Source organism: Periplaneta americana, chromosome 15 (assembly GCF_040183065.1).
Source record: "Periplaneta americana isolate PAMFEO1 chromosome 15, P.americana_PAMFEO1_priV1, whole genome shotgun sequence".
NCBI lineage: Eukaryota > Metazoa > Arthropoda > Insecta > Blattodea > Blattidae > Periplaneta > Periplaneta americana.
In genome coordinates, this window is record NC_091131.1 from 124,927,560 (window position 1) to 124,942,914 (window position 15,355).

The 15,355-nt window shown below is 34.4% G+C and overlaps 1 long non-coding RNA gene across 1 annotated transcript in view; it reads right to left on the minus strand.

Annotated features, from left to right (window-relative positions):
- The window catches only part of LOC138715317 (uncharacterized), a 48,843-nt gene extending 34,092 nt beyond the window's left edge, over positions 1-14,751 (minus strand). Inside the window, exon 1 of the long non-coding RNA XR_011336231.1 lies at positions 14,619-14,751. This is a non-coding gene — a long non-coding RNA (uncharacterized lncRNA). The remainder of the gene's footprint in view (positions 1-14,618) is intronic.
- Between the last annotated feature and the right edge of the window lie 604 nt (positions 14,752-15,355).

The window sequence follows — 15,355 nt, forward strand, 5'->3', positions numbered from 1 at the left end:
GTAGTGATTTTGTAACTGGTATGTTGGCACCTGAGACAAATATCGACAATATTTGTCGGTACTGGAGTTCCATGAAATTGAAATTGTACTAGATTTCTGAGCCTGTTACTGGAAGGTAGTGAAATTTGAACATACCCATAATTAATTAATAGCCATTAATACATATTAGTTATTTTATGTGTTGCGTTGTGGTTATAATTCAAGACTATAGTCAGGTAAGTTTCCGGAGTTAGTACCTACTAATAATTTCATATGATCAAACAAAATACATTTTTAGGTTAGGTCTTGTGAGTAAATTGTTTAGCCAAACCAAAGAATTTCGTATTGCCGCACAAAATACTTGACATGTTGATCCCTTTTCTAAGAAAATATGTTACAAATTATTGAATTATTTAGAATAACCTTCCAACATAAAGTACGGTAAGTAAATAAGTCATTTAGTACGAAGGATCGTGTGATATCTGGTAACCGTTGGCAACACTGACAAGACGGCAATATTTGCTGTTTAGGAACTGTTCTTATGTGACCCTCACTATAATACTCGGTGAAACAGAGCCTCTTCATTCTCAGGGTCGGTGCTCCAGAGTCGTGTGAGAACCTCAAGCATTCACAATCCCTGGAACTGCAACTCGAGACTTCAGTGAGTTTCATTTCTGTATCAGAATTCGAAACACGTTTGTCTGATGTCATGATCCAACTTTGTTTTCAATGTTTTTTTTTTTCCTTCCGAAATCATATGTACGCAGTTTTTACAGTTGTAGTTTTCATGAAAGTTACACTTGTAGGTTCGAGTCCCGTCTAGTAGAGATTACACTGGCAATGGCCAAGTCCCTGGGCGTAAACCCGGACTAAACTCTTTAAAGCCTTGGTTTTTCTGAACCGACGCATGCGAGGTGCCAGGTGCGAGTATTTTCTAACCTTTGATCCTTCTCTTCCTTCTGTTTCTTTTTTACCTTCCTCTCGTTCATTTACATCTTCCCTATTCTTCTCTTCTTTATTTTCACCTTTATGCAAGGGCGAATGCTAGTCACGAAAGTTAGGCTTGCTCTTTTATTCATAGGGGAAGATGGAAGGATATAATAATTCATAATTAATAAAAATAATCAGACCCACATAAATAATTTGTTTTATAATTATGAAATCATTATGACTCATGGATCATATTCGCTTATAAGATGTAGAAGTTTGATATAATATAACCAACATGGCCAAAAAAATAGTTTATTTAGTTTTTTTCGACCCTGCCAACCAATGCACATTGTTGCATTGAGCTGCACTGAACGAGCGCACATATTCTCTATAATGTGTATCTTCTCTTGAATAGGCCTTCGGGAAAATGGATTTAATAATAAGGTTTCAATGACACACAATTCCGAACTCATTGCAATACTTCAAATTAATCTTTAAGAATTAATAACGCATGCAGCAGCTAACATATGCATTCCGCTCATACAATTATTACATTGTACTCGAAGATCACAGCACATTCCCGCTGTCAATACTGGTCTGTGTAACGTTAAATAGTCGTTGGTGTAGCTCTTGGACCAGAGATTCAAGCAACATATAACAGAAGCATGTGCGCCTAGGACGGACCAAGAAGGAAGGCACTTGCGCGCGCATCATATTCTCGCTATTTCTAAGTCTTTCCTGTAGCTCCAAGAAACGAGCAAGCGTTGCGATACTTGCGATGTGCAACCTGCGGATGGTATTACGCCTATACAGTATTCCAAAAGTCAAAATAAATTTTAATGTAGGCTACGTAACGCCATTTTGAGAAATACACATTCTACGAAAATATTGGGCTTGCGCAGCAAGCATAGCATGCCCTGAGAAATCGCCCCTGCATTTATGTATCTCCTTTTTTCTTTCTCGTCCTCCCTTTCCCATCTTTCCCTCCTTTGCCCATTCAAGTTTTCCAGCATTCTCTTCTATGTTCTCCTTTTTGTTCATCTTCATTCTTTTTTTCTACCTGTCTTCAATCATATCTATCTTCCGACCCTTTCTTTCTCCTATTTATTTTCCATCTTCACATCATTATCAATCCTCGCCTCTTTATTCTCACATTTGTTCATCCCCTTTATTAATTTTCCTCCTCTACTTTCCCCTCTTCTTGCCGCCCTCTTCGTTCTTCTCTCTTTTCTCTTTCATATCACGTTCTTCGTTTTTCTCCTCCTTATTAACCTCATCCTTCTCCTTATTCATCTCTTCATTGTCCTTTTCTCCTATTATTCATACTCCTTTCTATCTCATATCCCTCATTACCCTCTATACATTGCCTTGCTTAAGTCACCTTCTTATTTCCAAGATCTGAAATAAATACCTACATAACTTAGTAATTTGTTCTGAATGTACTAACGCAAAGTTTTAAATGCTGATATTTTTAAGTAAATAAACTGACGTGGGAATGAAGACGTTTTACGGTATTTTATGGTTAGTCCCTTGAGATCAGTATTGTTCTTTTGTATTTGCATTACGATAGTAATTATGTTTCCAGCATTATTTTCTATATGTCAGTTTAGTTCTTGTAAACTTACCGTACTAAATCATTCCCAGACTGTACGTTAGGAACATGAAGGTCAAGGTAATTACTACCATATCGCAGAGCCCTTGTGAAAGTTGTTCTTCTACTGATAGGAATAAGTAGACCTTAAGGTTTTTTTAATCCTCTGATTGAGGTTCTGGCTGATATGTACATCTCACTTGACGTTACGTGTCAGAGAAAGAATTGTTTGAATGCATCTGAAGTCTGACTAGTGTAATATGTAGCTAGTCGGCGATGTATGCAATGGAGGGGAAAAGAAACTGGCCATCCTACCCTATTATCTCCTTGCCTAGTTGCCTCATAAGTGGTGCTTTCTTGGTATCACTTTTGAGATTCAGATCTGTTTTCGGACATTTGACTAAACAACAACAACAACAACAACAACAACAACAAGGTTTGTTTGTAGTGCATCTAATACAATATACTTCAAATGATTATGTCCTTTATCTGTATCCTGTCTTATTTATCATTAGGAGTTTGATCAATCAGCATACAAATACATACAGATTGGATTCGAACCACTCTCGGTCCATTCTGCCCTCAAAATATTGAATAGATAACGGATGTTAATGAGAAGAAAACAGAATGCAGAAGACAGACACCCAGTCCCAATGACCTTAGGTCGTCATTTTATCCTATAAATAAAATTCTGGTTCACATGCTATGCTACTGCTTGACTACAGCAAAGAAGTAATACTAATATCATATGAGATGATGAACGTAAGAAGTCATAGTATAGTCTATGAAAACAACAGGAAAATGGAATAAAATTTCTCACAAGTATAATACTACAGAATTAGAATATACTAGGGACTACGGCATTCAGTACGTAATGGCAACAATACTGTAAATCAGCGCTCCTAGTGGTAAACATCAGAGTCTTTTAATACGTAATAGAGGAACGGTTGTTGCATAAATGAGCCGTTCAGAGCAAAAGTGGTGTAAGTCAAAATTGGGTAATGAGGTTTAAAGTAAAAATTCTGTAAAATACAGCGCAAAGTAGCAATTAATATGTCCCTCGTGCTATCCACTGACTACTACTAGTTTAAATAAATTGAATATTAATGCTACTTTGCGCTGTATTTTACAGAATGTTTACTTTAACCCTCATTACCCTTTTTTGACTTACACCAATTCTGCTCTCAACGGCTCAAATGTGGAATATTAAAAGTCTTTAAGTAACCTTGTTTTGTGAATTTAAGGACTGTTTCTGATTTGTATTAAGCAATACCTCCCTAAAAATGTTCAGTAGATATGAACAAATTTGCTTCATAAAAGTACAAGTTGCAAGAGAAAAAATGCAACTCAGTGCTTTACGGCATTATAAGAAGCTTGTAGGAGAGTAATCCAACCATACCGAACTATTGTAAGATGGGTGGAGACGAGATATTCGCTTTCAATCAACGGTTGACATCCAGAGAATTTTAGATCGATCAGTGAGAGAGAGCTCCAGAAATGACGCTGCAGATGGAGTATATCGTCTTCCAAAGACTTGGCAACATATTGTTGACATGCCAGGGGACTATATTTGAAGTGTGTAATGCCAAACGTAGCCTAAATAAATGTAGTGTGAATCAGTAACTATGTTGCTATTAGTTTTCGAATGCTCTGGTAGAATAACGGATTCATGTGGTATCATCATGAAATAACACTTGTGGTACTTCTTGGTTTATAAAATATAAAGAAACAGCTTTTGAGAATGGAGTGCATTTATTAATTCTATATTTTTCCTGCATTACTGTATTCTTATTCACTAGTCCTACATAATGGCTCTGAGAATACCGTACGTTCTTCCCAGCCCAACGATCTATGGTCCGATTCCTTATGTAGGCGAGGATTTATCACGATTTCATGGGATTGGTAGTTTGACGCCTGACTTGTGATTGTTCCTGTTATGTTTCCGCGGCAGTTTTCAGTTTTGCCTATTCCACGCTGAAGGGGACACACGATCTGAATATGTCTAGTAATGATAAAATGAAATAGGAATATACCGTAGTGTCTTGTAAGACGGCGTAACAGTAGTAGTAGTGTTTTATTTTGCCTGGCAGAGTTATGGCCATAAGATCTTCTCTTTCCCTCAACCGTGGAGATGAAAGAAAGAAACAAAGGAGGAGGAAGAAAATAAAGAAAATTATTACCATTATAATTATAATTATTATTATTATTATTATTATTATTATTATTATTATTATTGACAAAAGAAATGAATTAAGCAATTGCAGACCTAATAATTTTCCAAACATTTTTGATACCATAATTCACAAACATATTTCATTTCATCTGAAAAGCCAAATAAATACTACACAACACGGATATTCTAAATAAAAATCTACTACAAGTAACCTAGCCTCTTATTTTAATTAGATTGTACGAGTTGTTGAAATCCAGGGTAAAACAGATGCACTATATTTTGATTTTAGTAAAGCATTTGGTGTAGTTTCTCACTATATTTTACTATATAAATTAGATAATGTAGGTCTATCTATAAGCTTAGTAAACTGGTTTGAAAATTGTTTGCATGATAGACAATCATGTGTACGACTGTCGAATAATCTCTCTAATCCATGTAAGGTTTTTGGTGTGCCCCAGGGCTCAACTTTGGGACCTCTCCTATTTTTAATTTTCATTGATGACATTTGCAAAAGAATACGTTCTGACTGTCTGTTATTCGCTGACGATCTTAAAATTTTTCGTAAAATCAATAATAATGCTGACTGTCAAGCTCTTCAAGATGACATAAATTCAATTGCTAATTGGTCAATAGATAACGGTATGAAGATTAATGATTCCAAAACTTACGTAATATCATTTTCATGGAAAACTTCTACTCTAAAATATAATTATCATCTAAACAATATATTATTATAACAGAAAGTATTGTATGAGAGAGAGTATGTTTTCACAACCACACTGAATATATATATTATCATGCAATAAGAATGTTAGGAATAATAAGTCAATTACTTATTCTTTTTCTACTCCTGATTCTCTGTTAATGCTATACTATACAGTAGTGAGATCGAAACTCGAATATGCATCTATGGTTTGGAACTCTATTACAACTGCTCATTCCGCTAAATTGCAAAATATTGAAAGGAAATTTATATCATTAGGTCGTACAGATTTCTGCGTAATAACTCCGGGTATATCTATGAGCTAAAATGCGAGTACTTTAAATGTCGAAGCTTGCATGCTAGACGTCAAGTACTCGATTACTTATTCTTATATAAAATTCTTAAAGGTGATATTAACTGTGAAACTTTCTTAAGAAATGTCAGCTTTCGTATACCGATGGAGGACATGAGACTTTACAAACTTTTCTCTCTTAGAATTTCTAAACCTGTTTCTACGGTTTCCAGATGCATTAAAAATGCTAACTTTCTTGCATGTGATTTCGATCCATTTAATATATAGAAGTATTAGATCATGGCAATGTCATTTGCTTTTATATTGTTTGTAAACTTTTTCTACACAAAATTGTAATATTTTCTGTAATATTTAACTTCCTACTATAAATGTAATTATATATTGTGTGTTTAAATTAATCATTGCAAAACATGTTCATAAAATTGTTTCTATTGTCACTGTTATATAGTTAATTTGTATAATTGTTGTTCATTTTATTATTATATTAATTGTAACATTGTGCCATGACTGTTATTCAACACATAAATATCAGTAAATAAATAAGTAAATAAATAAATTATTATAATTCATTCATGCATAGTCAATACATAAAATGAATATGTTCCACGCGGAAACAGGTATCATAATTTATGCAACTGCATTCTGTTTGAGGACAGCATAAACGGCTTCTCATTGTTGTCTTTCATTGATAAGTTATGCGATGCATGTTTACAGTATCGAACCCATGTCATTTTCAGAGGCAGATTTGGGAGTTGCAGTTGGCTCAGTCTTCCTTTCCTGATGCATTAATAAAACTTCTGTATCTTCTCAACACCTTGATCCTCATCTTCATCGTCATTTTCACCATCATAAACGATTCAATTTCTTCTGCTTGCCTTGAATTTTATGAAGAGTTTTGTGGCCGCTCAGTATCTATACATCTCTATATTTTCACCAGAATCATGATTCAACTCGTCATTCTGTTTAATATCTTACTGCATCTACATTCTCGTGAAGTTCTGATTCACCTTTCCTCTAAATCCACATCAAAACAACTGTAGCATAATTTAACATTCTAACAAACTAAACATTTAATAAACAGAAAATATGTATTAAAAATCTGATCGATTAAGAAGTAAATGAAAGTAAAAACTATGACATAAAAATACGATATATGCTTATTTTACTAACTAATTTCATCGAAATTTATAATTCAGTTAACAAAGCAAAGACGTCTCTAACAACTTCCAAGAAAAGTAAAGACGTCTCTATGTGGAATAGTTCACTTCAATTGAGGTCGATGTATTATAGGACATGTGACACCTTTAACAATTTGAAAATTTTCTATGACTAACAAGGAAAACTGAACCAAAGACTGGTGACGGAAATTCCTTAGACACTATTATCTTCACCTATACAACACGTAATAGTATATTACGATACAAGATTGGGAAGTTCTTTTACAAAATAGAGGAAAATTTCCGAAATTTTTAATGCACTTCACAAACGTGTATTGTGCAACATTTTTTGCACGATCATATTTTTAAAATTGAAAAATACAATATATTTCGCATTGAAAATTTAGAGCAATATTATTCCAAAGCCTTCGCAAAACTGTACTGTAATGGTAACTAAGTAACAATAAGTGCACTGTAATGGGTCTTTTTTCGGTATAGTTTTATGTTATAAAGAATGGTTTGCCTAGAAGCAAGTAAATACAACAAAAAATACGATCGTGTAAAACATATCATTTTCTCCTTCTGACGAACTGCAACAAAAATATTAATCCGTGTGTATGTTTTAAATCACGACGATAATTTTATTATTAAAATAAAGAATTAAAGAATACAGTAAAGTCAGTGTTTGTGAAAGTGCTAGTTAAAATATTGTAAATAGTAAAGTCAGTGTTTGTGAAAGTGCTAGTTAAAATATTGCAAATAGTAATGTCAGTGTTTGTGAAAGTGCTAGTTAAAATATTCCAAATAGTAAAGTCAGTGTTTGTCAAAGTGCTGGTGTTAGTAATACGAGGACACTGCATAAAATGAATAAAGAACAAAGTGCTGAGACTAATTAACGTTTAACAGTATTAATAACCATGTCACGACAGTATCCACAACAACTATATTAGCTCGCTCGGATTGGCTCACCAAGCTTATACCGGTACCCAAGATCCACCCCAGTTGGCATTTAAGTGTGCTTAAATGCGACAGGCTCATGTCAGTAGATTTACTGGCATGTAAAAGAACTCCTGCGGGACAAAATTCCGGCACATCCGGCGACGCTGATATAACCTCTGCAGTTGCGAGCGTCGTTAAATAAAACATAACATTTTCCATCCCAGTACAGGAGGCCTTTGCCCAACATGGGACATCTGGTTCTCATTCATTCATTCGGAAGTAAATTGAAATTGCTCCTGAAGAAATTAAACATGTTCGTATTACGACTTTTGGAATTACGTTTATACACAAATAGCTATGTAGCAGTAGGAGGCAGATAATTTGGAATGATCATGAAAAACATGACGAAAGAAAGACGATACAAACGATAGTCCATAATTAGTTGTCTATTCGGAGAGAAGTTCTGAAATGTAGCAGAATATTGTAAGTAGAACAGTGATAGAAAACACACAATTCACGTTTGGCTACCGAAAGACGAATTAAATTGTCATGAATCGGATATAAAATTGTAGATTGAGGATTTTGTGGCGCTGTAAGTGGCAGAAACATGGATACTGCAACGAAGTGAAGAGAAACGATTAGAAGCAGTTGAAATGTGGATACGGAGAAGAATGGAGCGTGTGAAATAGACAGAATAAAGAATGAAGCTGTGCTACAAAGAGTGGGTGAAGAAAGAATACAGTATGGCTGAATCGGATCAGGGAGGGAAAACGATATTGGCTGGGTCACTGGCTAAGAAGAAATTGCCTATTGAAGGATGCACTGGAAGGAATGATTAACGAAAGAAAAGTTCGGGGCAGAAGACGGTATCAGATGATACAACATTAAGATATTATAGTCAATGGATCGTATGCGGAGAGCAAGGGAAAGGTGGAAAATAAGAAAGATTAGAAAATGCTGGGTTTGCAGTGAAAAACCTGCCCTTGAGCAGAAAACTATGAATTAATGGATGTTCACCACAAATATAATAAAACTAGACTTGGAAAGAAAACTTCAAGGAAACGACAAGAAAAGTCGTGATTGGAATATGTTCATAATGTTGTAAAAGTTTTATTTTTTAAGCTTAAACAATTTTATTATTGATAAGATTTTTCGTTTAAAATGTAAAAATTTAACTTATATTATATTCAGGTCCCAACAGCTTTATGGGTTGTAATAATAATAATAATAATAATAATAATAATATTATTATTATTATTATTATTATTATTATTATTATTATTATTGTTATTATTATCATTGCAACCGTAAAATTCCGTAATCATAAAACTGTTTGAACAATAAGGCAGTTTGATGATGACATAGCTTGTTTCCTTTATAGGCCTACAACGTGTACAGATTCATAGCGAGTTCTGGTGTCTTTATTAAATACTGAAGTACTTATGCTTTTGTTTAAAAATGACGATTCTTACAATTGTTTTAATTGGATACTCAAATTGCTGAATTTGTTAATTCTTTACTTAAATCTTATCAACAGTAATCTCACTAGAGGGTTTGATTTATCCAGAGAAAATCAAAACTCCAGTGGGATTTAATTGACTACTACACGATTAGAATAAAGTATATAAAGATGAGAAGAAATAAAGTACTCTAATACAATAAAATATTAATCGACTTACTACAATTCTATTTCACTTATGTTAGCTTCCCCAAAACGTTTGAACGGAGTCGCCATTTTCAGTTGACTGTCTTCTATGCGGTAAACAAATGACGATCGTAAAGCATATTTTATAGTACCGTACAGAATTTTCAGTTTGAAATGATGACAAACAAAGAAACAAATGGTAGGGAAGTCATAAAAACAAACAAATTGTATGGAAGTGATAAAAATAAACAAATGTTAGGGAAGTGATAAAATTATACGATAAGGACCCATGATTGTTTGAAAGACGTCCTTTCGTACCGTTTTATTGGTCAAAAGTAGTATGACGTAGTAAAAGTGTAATACTCATAGTAAAATTGTGTTATGTACTGTTTAATTAGTTCGATATACATAAGTCACTGTACGAACTTCGTGAGTGAAATGTAGAGGTGAAAACAAGAATGAAATGTTATACAGAGCTTTTTCTGAACTTGCTTTATTTTAGAATTATGACGCGTAATGTATTAAAAACATGGGTCAGTATGGTGGACAATCAGTTAATCGGACCGCATGTTCTACCACCGCGCCTGACTGGGCCAGTGTACCGACAGTTTTTGGAACATGAGTTGGATGTTCATGAAGATGTCCTACTCGCTACACGAACCACCTTATGGTTTATGCACGATGTTGTCCCTGCATATTTCAGGCGTAAGGCAAGGGCGTATTTCAATGTAGCATATCCCGATAAGGGATAGGTCGTGCAGGACCAGTTGCTTGGCCAGCCAGATCACCAGACCTTAACCCCTTGGACTTCTACCTTCGGAGCCGTCAAGGTGCTCGTTTATGGTACTGAAATTCCGAACATAGTGTAACTACAGCAGCGAATTGAAAATAGCTTTGAAACTGTGCGGAATCAGTCCAACGGGATGTGCAACTTTCCAAGAGCAGTACGACGACGATCACGTTACTGCCTTTACCTTCATGGACGTCACTTCGAACGTGTTTTGGGTAAATGTATTTACGTTATTTCTGTTGAATTTTTGCTTCCTTTGTTTAGTTGAACTCTGGGAGGAAGTAATTTTGTTTTGTTTGTCTTGTACTTGTGAGCCCTACTCTGCTGCATAAGTATGAAATAAACAAATTTCAGAAAAAGTGCTATATAACATTTTACTCTTATTCTTACTTGTACATTACACCCACGAAGTTTGTACAGTAACTTATGGATCATCCTGTATGTTTTGAAAACGTGTGTGGTATGTTTTGTTTTGCTATCTTTAATGACCGTAATAAAACTTGATAAAATGGTTATTTAGTACAGCTGGCCTTGTATATCATAAAACATTTTGTAATCACATACAAAATATCAACATAGAGGCCTACTGGTAAAGAAATGGTAGTTCATTGGAAAACGGCTTCAAACTCCAGAGAATTTAGATGGAATTTGTCTATAGGGAAGGTAATGCTGGAGCAAAATTTATCCGGGTAAGTTTAATTTCTCTGTATTTATTACATATATTTTCAATAATTCTTCCCATACATATATTCACTATTGAAAACGAAAAATTACTACACTGTACCATTTATCGTGACACCTCCCATAGGAATCTTGCTGGCTAGAAGTAGGCCTATTTCGTTAAATATGTAACAAATGGATGTCCTGAAATTCGTTGCAGTGTGTGAATCAGAAGAGACGAACGTAAAGAAAGATTAAGCATAGCTATATTGTTTTTCTATATGCAGTTTCTTTACCATTGAAGCACGTTTAACTTTAAAAAAATATTAAACATGCTGTGGAAATGTTACGACGTTTAGGTCAACATAACGCCGAGTTTCCAGCATTAATAACGAACAAATATTTAAGTATGAGTAGGAACTGAAACAACACCGTTGCCTTCACTATACGTTAAGCCTGCAGAATTTGTCAATTAGTTTACATATTCACTATATTATTTTCATGTTACTAATTATTAAAAGCGGCATTCATTTATGCACAAATATTATGATAAAATTAGGTATCTGACACTTGATACTCACTAGCGGGTTTCACCAAGCTTCACTATGTTTTTAATGATTCGTTAATGTAATTACTGGTTCATTAAATTATTTTATAGCTCACCAAGCATCTTTAGCTCTAATGAACCCGTAAAGCTATCATTAGTTTAGTGATAGAAATTTCCGTCTTTAAATTTTTAATGGTGCATTAGTTGCAATACAAAATGGCGGAACGTTTGGACGCAGAATTTTTACATCTAGAACTGCTCAAAAATCAAGAGCCAGATGGAGATAATGTTAACCATTTAAGAAAATTTGAATGACATAAAATTTCACGAAAGATATAGCGTCACGAAGATCGTGGTACTCAAAATGTTACAAGAAACTGATCATATGGTAGAATATCATCAGAATGGCTGAGACAAAGCTGAAACTCGGTCAACTAGGTAATATACAACTTAGTTTTTGACATATGAAAGTGGTTATTATAACTAGAGGATCTAAAAATATTAGCAAATCAATACACAGTGAACATTAAAACATAACAAAACTTAATTGGTATAGCTATTAACTTCCATTTATTAGACATTAAAAGTCTACCTCGAAAACTGCAAGTTATTTAACACAGCATAGGTATTAAGTTTCCACGTTCTTCCAGCTCTGCAACTATACTTCACAATAGCCTACTGTAAATTCATGTCTTTATTTATTTTATTTTATTTATTTATTTATTTTTTTTTTTTTATTCTCGATAATAGGTTACAAGAATATTATCTGTACTCAAATTGCAGTTATTTTCCTCTCTGAAATGAGGAGACCACTGGAATCAGGGATACAATAATTTACAATATCTATATTTGTAGCGATAATAATAATAATAATAATAATAATAATAATAATAATAATAACTTAATAGTAATAATAATAATAATAATAATAATAATAATAATAATAATAATAATAATAATAATAATAATACTTTTTCCTCCAGGTTTTATATTTTGTAACCGCGTTGCTTCATTGTTGACCCTCATGCGAATAATATAACAGGATCACGATTTGCGATATATTAGGCTGTGGTTTCATAAAATTGTGTGATTGTAGTTATGAACAATTTATTGAACGTACTTATTAATCGGTAGTTATGAACAATTTATTGAACATACTTATTTATCGGTAATCAAGCATTACTTACTGTTCATTAAATGTTAAGAAAATTTGGTTAGTAAACAGCTCGCATTTTAAAAAAAATTGTTAAATAAGTTATTTTAATGTTCACTAGTTAATGTTTCATTTGGATTGATTTATTCAAGCTTGGTGAAATCTACCATTAGTCTTGTTAATATTTTGACCGTTCAAAAAATATTTCCAGGATTTCTTTGCTTCTTAAAAAAAAATAAACAGTTATCTACGAGAGTACTACAAATGTTTTACACTTCAGAAATAGAGAAAATAATTTATTAGACTAATGCTGATTGATGATTTACATAATTCTACATAATTTATCTTGCAGAGAAGCAGGAGTATTAATGACGAACATACTCTACATGTCTACATTATCCATCTGTGCGTAGCACAAATTGCTCATGAAGGACTAAGGCCGATAAGACGGCTGCTGGCCTCAGGTCTACATGCCTCAACAGAGGTGAACGATCATCCAGCTAGAACGGAGGTATCGTGTGGTCAGCACGGTAATTCTGCCAGTCGTTATAGCTGATTTCGAAATCGGATTTCACTGGCTATCCTAACTGGCCGAAATTTCAAAACGCGAGTCCTAGGCATGATGCCTTAAACCGTGAGTCCACGAAGCGAGGATGCCACACGCAGCCGCCTCTCGAGGCACTCTCGCTTGTTGTTTGCCTCGCGGTTCTGTTCATTTGGTAGCGAGACAAGAACGCAAAGCAGCGTGAGCCATCAGTTAGTGCGCGGCAATTAAGGCAGCCAAGGTCAGGTTGTGTTATTACATCTTTACCAACGAATGGTCCACACGGAGCGAGTTAATCATTCCGAGACACTTTTGATCGCATCCAATTGGCATCCTTACTAGGCCGCTGCTCATTATTGCGAGGGACGTTATCCACCGAACAAAAGCATGAGGCAGCCTCAAGGCAGCCTCGCTTCGTGAATTCGCGGTATTAGACTACGACGCTACTGCACGAAACACTGTTTACTGTACACTGGTATAATTAACTAAATGCCGTATATGTAGATTTGAGAGCCATAGTGGGCCAAGCGCCATTTATTAAAAACGGAGAAAGCAAGGGTTAAAGTTAAGTGAATACCATAGTTTAATGAAGATTGATATATCATTTAGTTTTAATGTGTATACTTTTATTACTTGCTATATGTTTCCATTGAATTATGGTAATAACTTCATTTTAACCCTTGTTTTCTACGGTTTTAGTAAATGGCGCTTGGCCCACTATGGTTCTGAACCCTTCATATAAAGTAATTGTACATATTTAAAAAAATAAAATGAGCATTTCAAACATGAACTTGAAGGTCGAAATTAGATTCAAGAATAAAACTGCTGTATTCGTTTTCAACCATAATTCATAATAATAAATTGACACATACACAATTTATGAAAAAAAAAAAAAAAGAGAATGTAGTAACGGACAAGAATAAAATATGCAAAAAATACTAGTGTACCCATGTATAAATACAGTAAAATCAACGCAAATTTCAATATTTGAGTAACATTTAACTTCAGTGTCTTCGCTCATAATTCATATCAGTGAAATAACCATCAATATCTCTCTTCTTTCTGTCTACTTTTTCTCTGGAGTAGCTTGACGTCTGTAATAATTTCACAAATTTTGCTTAAATTATATAAAATAATTAATTAGAGCCTATTCAGAATAATTCTGATAGTACAGAGAACTTTTTATTTAAGATGACAATTTTCTTTCGGACCACGCTTTTAAATTTAAAGAATAGGACTTATGTTACTGTGGTGCCGTTGTGTAATTCCATACAAATACCAAGTTTGGTCAAAATATGTTCTCATATACATATACGTAAGTTATTAGGGGACTCACAAAGCCATAAACAATCATACGTAGCCTAGATACATGTAAAATGTTTGTTTCTTTCTTCTGAAATCGTTTTTCAATATTTACTAATGTTTAATTATGTATTCTACGTTTTAAGCTTACAAATTCACACACCCCATCACAATGAAACAAGTCATACTCACGTGATAGAGTAGCAAGGCCCAGCATATCAACGCCAGAAATATGGAGGTCTTCATTTTGTGAAGTTCTGTCTGTGGCACCGAGCAGTGCTGACTGCGAACTTGCCACTAGCAACAAGGACGGTTGTAAATTTCCAAGCTGCGTATACGTGCCTCCGTCATAACCTACTGGATAAGATAACGCTGTCTTGACACCTTCCAATAAACGAATAATAACCTCCTATTCGTGACTGCCAAGAATGTCCGCTCATTTGATAGGTTTTGCTTAAACTAATTTTAGAATTTAAGATAATAATATGTTCTCTTTAACCCGTCGCACTTCATTTTTAAAAAGAGAGAGCGAAAGAGAGAGAGAGAGAGAGAGAGTGAGTGAGTGTGTGTGTGTGTGTATGTGTGTGCGCGCGCGTGTTGGTCAGCTGTCCGGAAACAGGTTTGAACCTCACAAGTGACACAATAAGGCATCCCTCATGAGGCAACTAAGCCAGAAGATAATGGGGTGTGATGGCCAGTTCCATTCTCCTTCCATTCTATACACCGCTGACTAATAGATACATATTACACAGTAAGCATTTTGAAATAAACGGTGAGAATATTTAGGCATGAATATTATATATAGCCTATAAACCGCCATGGTGATCTAGTAGCTAGAGTGCTGAACTTATAATTCTGTGGACCCGGGTTCTGTCCCCGGTGTATCCCTGATTTGAGCCGTTCAGAGCGAAAGTGGTGTAAGTCAAAAA